The sequence below is a fragment of the Bos grunniens genome, chromosome 3 (assembly GCF_055505025.1).
Source record: "Bos grunniens cultivar Pamir isolate PY7600 chromosome 3, Bosgru_T2T1.0, whole genome shotgun sequence".
NCBI classification, from domain to species: Eukaryota; Metazoa; Chordata; class Mammalia; order Artiodactyla; family Bovidae; genus Bos; species Bos grunniens.
Genome location: NC_141167.1, coordinates 118,205,743 through 118,212,448, shown reverse-complemented (window position 1 = coordinate 118,212,448; position 6,706 = coordinate 118,205,743).

Here is a 6,706-nt window from a genome sequence, read left to right as displayed (position 1 = left end):
TGATGATGCCCTGATCCCCACCTTCCCATTCCAGTATACCATGCCCTGGGCCTCTGGGTCGTGCCTGATGGACAGTTGTGAGCACCCCACCCCCACCCCATCTGGTAGGTTGCTGGGATCCATCCAGACCCCTCCCTCTCAGAGCACACTCTGCTCTCAGGACACTATCCCGTGCCAGCTTCTATGATGGAGAATGATGTGCCCAGCATGGCCCTCTTCTCCAGGTGCACACACATGACATTCCTTGCCACCTCTGTGCTGCTCTACAAATGTGCTGCCCCTCCGTCTGAAATGCTTTTCCCACACCCTCTGCCGTATTTCATGATCCACCTGCAGACTCGTACTTTTCATGATGCTGCCCTGCTTGAACCTCATCCTGCAATGTTTCTTCCTTTTCTCTGAATACCAGCCATATTTGATAGATGCTCAGTCTCCATTTCGGAGAAGGCGAATGGCACCCCACTCCAGTACTCTTGCCTGGAAAATCCCATGGAAGGAGGAGCCTGCTGGGCTGCAGTCCATGGGGTCGCGAAGAGTCGGACACGACTGATCGACTTCACTTTCACTTTTCACTTTCATGCATTGGAGAAGGAAATGGCAACCCACTCCAGTGTTCTTGCCTGGAGAATCCCAGGGACGGGGGAGCCTGGTGGGCTGCCGTCTATGGGGTCACACAGAGTCGGACACGACTGAAGTGATTTAGCAGCAGCAACAGCAGCAGCAGTCTCCATTTATACTGTGTCTGGGCTGTGCTTAGTCACTCAGTTGTGTCTGACTCTTTGTGACCCCATGGATTGTAGCCTGCCAAGCTCCTCTGTCCATGGGGACTCTCCAAGAATACTGGAGAGAGTTTCCATGCCCTCCTCCAGGAGATCTTCCCAACCCAGGGATGAATCAAGGTCTCCATCATTGCAGGTGGATTCTTTACCATCTGAGCCACCAGGGAAGCCCGAGGAACCATCAATTTAGTTTGTGTGCTCATTAACCTGCTGTCCCTTTTAAAAGAGAAAAACCTGATTCGTAGTGTTTGCCAGTTCCCACAAGGTGAATACTTCCATCATGGCCTATTTCAAGCTGCCAACAGCTTAGCAACCAGCTAGCAAAGTCCTGAGTATCTTACCATGTGTTTGTGGCAGAGGACATCACTGATTCAGTTCTCTGATAGTGCTGATCACCCTAATTCTAGTTGTTGTACTTAGTAAACTATACTGATCCAGTTTCTTGCTGTACAGCAGAGCATAAAGTAATAAAACAGGTTCTGGAATTAGGTGATATGGGTTCATAATCCTGGTTCTGGCACTTGCTGGCTGTATAATCTTACTCAATTTACTTATCTCTCTATGTCTCAGTTTTCCAATCTATAAAATGGTTATATTAGTTTTCTATTGCTATACAGCAAATCACCACAAATTTAGCAGCACTAATTTATTAGCTCAAAGTTCTGTCCATCAGAAGTCTGAACACAGCATGATTGATTTCTCTGCTCAGAGTCTCACCAGGATGAAATCAAGGGGGTGGGCTGGGCTGTGTTCTCCTCTAGAAGCTCGACTAAGGAAGAATCTGATTCCAGACTTATTCACCTTTTTGGCAGAATCCTGTTCATTGGGCTGAGGTTCTTGCCTTCCTGCTATTGACAAGAAGTTGCTCTCAACTGCTTTAGGAGTTGCTCACATTCCCTCACCCAGTGACCTCTTCTGTCTTCAAAGCCAGCAGTGAAGAATTGCCTTTACATCAAATCTCTTACTCTTTGAATCTCCTCAGGAGCTGCTCAGTCTCTTTTTAAGGTCTCAGCTGACTACGTCTGGCACATTCATAATAATCAAAGTCAACTTATCAGAGACCTTGATTTTGTTTTAGTTTGTCTTGGTTTTTTAATGCTTGGTATAAGTTTATTTGAGTCTGAGAGCAAATTTGCGTTTACAAACTTTCACTAAAGGCAATTTGACTATGCAGAATAAAATGGTTTCATTCTGTGGTTTCAGATGCCTGTTTGGTTCTGCAAAAATGAAACAACAGCTAAGTTTTAAATGGTGGGAAATTGCTGGCACTGAGTTTTTGCTGTCTGTTGGCACCATTAAACACTGGTGTTGGAAAATAGTCCAACATTACATTTTCCAGAGCAATTTTTTGAATTGAACGTATTTTAAAATAAAAATTTGATATAGTCAAGGTTAGCACATGAAGATAGTTATCCTTATATAGGTATCATTTTTTGTGGGTGTGATGAGAGAACCTGGAATCTACCCTCTTATCATATTTCCAGTATTCAATACAGTATTATTAACTGTAGTCATTATCCCTGCACACAGACCTCTGGACTTGTGCACATATGTACCTTTAGTTCTTGTGAAAGTAGTTTTGTGCATGGTTAGTTGTTCAAATTAATGTTTTTGTAAGAAGATACATTGTGGAAACTTCTATATTTCCAGCTTGTTGACATCACTGTTTCTCCTGATTCGGGATTTTGACTCCGTCTACAAATTCCTTTTGTCATATAGTATAGCTTAATTGCAGAAGTGACATCTCATCAAATTTGTAGGTTCCACCGTCATTCAACAGGAGGACATTCTATAAGGACAGGAGCTATTGGGGTTCTCTTAGAATTCTGCCTCCTGAAATGGGGTCAATAATAGTACCTTCTTCAAAGAGTTGTGAATTATATACGGAAAGCATTCAGAATAGTAATTGCTCAAAAAATGTTAGTCTAAAATGCATTAATAAATGTGAGATTTTTTTCAAAGAAAGTTTTCTAGATTATTTGTCTTGCCTTCAGTGCCAAGTATTAATATCATTGGGAACTCAGTAGATGTTTATTGAGTGAATGCATAAACCTGTATCGTACAAATGTAAAAAAATAATATTTCACCAATGTAAACAACTTGAAGGTCATCTGGTCCAACATCTGCATTTTAAATGTAACAAAACTGAGCCTAGGTTGGTGCAGTCATGGCACAAAACCACTGACTAGGGGCAGAATGTCCCCTAGGTAACAAATCTCATGATTCTCTAGTATCTTTCCCTGTATTCTATTGCACTGCAGACATTGACCTAGAATTATTCTCTTAGCTATTTTATCCAGTAAGACCCTCAAGCGCCTTAAGCAAGGGCAATGGTTTCTACTTTAGTGTATCCTAATAGTACCCAGTGGAGAAGGCGATGGCACCCCACTCCAGTACTCTTGCCTGGAAAATCCCATGGATGGAGGAGCCTGGTGGGCTGCATGCAGTCCATGGGGTCTCGAAGAGTCGGACACGACTGAGCGACTTCACTTTCACTTCTCACTTTCACGCATTGGAGAAGGAAATGGCAACCCACTCCAGTGTTCTTGCCTGGAGAATCCCAGGGATGGGGGAGCCTGGTGGGCTGCCGTCTCTGGGGTCCCACAGAGTCGGACACGACTGAAGCGACTTAGCAGCAATAGTACCCAGAGTAGTGTTAGGCAAACAAGGGGTGGGTGGACTGAATTATCCTCTAGGTGACATCACGGGAGGAATCTGGCTATGTAATCAGTTATGACACCAAAGATCAACTCTGCATTTCCCTACTTACCTGCATGATTCTCGGTATGATCATTTGTAGTGAAACAGAGGACTTTAAGAGCAGATAAGCCCTTAGACACTTTCCAGGAGAGGGATGCCCAGGTTATGTTTTTGCACAACATCAAGTCCAGAGAGATTAATAAGAATTATTCTTAAAGATTACTGATCACTCAACCTCCTTTTTACCAAGTCTCTTCCTTGGTTTATTTTATTTCATAATACTCTCCATCACTTTTCATATACTATATACTTTACAATTTTTCATTTTGCTTTCAGTGTCTCCCCCATTAAAACGTAAGTTCCTTATGGGAAAGCATATCAATGTGTTTTGTTTCCTGCTTAATCCATAGCTCCTGGAACACTGCTTTAAAGTAGATGCACAATAAATAATTATTGAATGGATAATGAAATGGGCTTGGGAAAACTTGGCTTGAAAATAGTTAGACTAGCATCTTTACTTCAGAATCTTTCATCAGATCAGATCAGTCGCTCAGTCGTGTCCGACTCTTTGCAACCCCATGAATCACAGCACGCCAGGCCTCCCTGTCCATCACCAACTCCTGAAGTTCACTGAGACTCATGTCCATCGAGTCAGTGATGCAATCCAGCCATCTCATCCTCTGTCGTCCCCTTCTCCTCCTGCCCCCAATCCCTCCCAGCATCAGAGGCTTTTCCAATGAGTCAACTCTTCGCGTGAGGTGGCCAGAGTACTAGAGTTTCAGCTTCAGCATCATTCCTTCCAAAGAAATCCCAGGGCTGATCTCCTTCAGAATGGACTGGTTGGATCTCCTTGCAGTCCAAGGAACTCTCAAGAGTCTTCTCCACCACAGTTCAAAAGCATCAATTCTTTGGTGCTCAGCCTTCTTTACAGTCCAACTCTCACATCCATACATGACCACAGGAAAAACTATAGCCTTGACTAGACGAACCTTTGTTGGCAAAGTAATGTCTCTGGTTTTCAATATGCTATCTAGGTTGGTCATAACTTTCCTTCCAAGGAGTAAGCATCTTTTAATTTCATGGCTGCACTCACCATCTGCAGTGATTTTGGAGCCCAGAAAAATAAAGTCTGACACTGTTTCCACTGTTTCCCCATCTATTTGCCATGAAGTGATGGGACCGGATGCCATGATCTTCGTTTTCTGAATGTTGAGCTTTAAGCCAACTTTTCACTCTCCACTTTCACTTTCATCAAGAGCCTTTTTAGTTCCTCTTCACTTTCTGCCATAAGGGTGGTGTCATCTGCATATCTGAAGTTATTGATATTTCTTCTGGCAATCTTTTTTTTTTTTTTTTTTTTTTGAGGTCATAGTGGGGATGGATGGGGCTGACGGTGCAGCCTTTGTGTTTGTGGAATAAGCCCCTGGCTTCCTGCTGTTCATTTCCTAGGAAACCACAGAGAGCGCTGGCTCTGGACTTCCTGTTGGCTAATGCCAGGGTTCCTGATCTACTAGGGCCACTGCATCCTCTCCTTGGCATTACTAGTGTCTTCTGGCAATCTTGATTCCAGCTTGTGTTTCTTCCAGTCCAGCGTTTCTTATGATGTACTCTGCATATAAGTTAAATAAACAGGGTGACAAGATACAGCCTTGACGAACTCCTTTTCCTATTTGGAAGCAGTCTGTTGTTCCATGTCCAGTTCTAACTATTGCTTCCTGACCTGCATACAAATTTCTCAAGAGGCAGATCAGATGGTCTGGTATTCCCATCTCTTTCAGAATTTCCCACAGTTTATTGTGATCCTCACAGTCGAAGGCTTTGGCATAGTCAATAAAGCAGAAATAGATGCTTTTCTGGAACTCTCTTGCTTTTTCCATGATCCAGCGGATGTTGGCAATTTGATCTCAGGTTCCTCTGCCTTTTCTAAAACCAGCTTGAACATCAGGAAGTTCACGGTTCACATATTGCTGAAGCCTGGCTTGGAGAATTTTGAGCATTACTTTACTAGCATGTGAGATGAGTGCAATTGTGCGGTAGTTTGAGCGTTCTTTGGCATTGCCTTTCTTTGGGATTGGAATGAAAACTGACCTTTTCCAGTCCTGTGGCCACTGCTGAGTTTTCCAGATTTGCTGGCATATTGAGTGCAGCACTTTCACAGCATCGTCTTTCAGGATTTGGAAGAGCTCAACTGGAATTCCATCACCTCCACTAGCTTTGTTCATAGTGATGCTTTCTAAGGCCCACTTGACTTCACATTCCAGGATGTCTGGCTCTAGGTCAGTGATCACACCATCGTGATTATCTGGGTCGTGAAGATCTTTTTTGTACAGTTTTTCTGTGTATTCTTGCCACCTCTTCTTAATATCTTCTGCTTCTGTTAGGTCCATACCATTTCTGTCCTTTTTTGAGCCCATCTTTGCATGAAATGTTCCTTTGGTATCTCTGATTTTCTTGAAGAGATCTCTAGTCTTTCCCATTCTGTTGTTTTCCTCTATTTCTTTGCATTGATCGCTGAAGAAGGCTTTCTTATCTTTTCTTGCTATTCTTTGGAACTCTGCATTCAGATGTTTATATCTTTCCTTTTCTTCATCTTTCGTAGCCTTTATTATAAGAAATCTGTCAAGATTCTCTGAGACAGGATCTGGTGTATGGCAGCATTTCCCATGAATGATCAGTAACATATCAAGGTGAAACACAGTGCATGAAGCACTCAAATTTTCTATGTTATTTTTCCAGTGAGGAAACTGAGATGCAGGAGAATGAGTGACTCACCCAGTGTTTCAAACTCATTCTTTGGAATAGAACCTCAAATCTGCTGACATGCAGACCACGGCCCTCTCAACTTCTCTCTTCCTGAGGGATCATTAAATTAATTTATCTGCCAGATAATAGCTAATGTTTTAAAAGATTACCTTGGTCCAAAAATCTTTTATCAGGTGGAAGCATGAAACTTGATAGAACAGTTCCCAACTATAAGGAAGCACAAAAGATACTTAAATGGGCATATAGATCAAATCTCAGTATTAAGAAAAAAAATGCTATTAGTCATCTAAATTCCTTTTCCCATAATGATATTTAATTATGATTATATTCATCTGAAATTCAACTTTCAGGAATTTAAAAAGAACATATCAAGCATGTAAACTTCAGGATGAATTTGAAAATAAGACAAAATGTACTGAGCACAAGAAGTATAAAAAAAAGGGAGCTCTCTGCTTCTGTCTCTT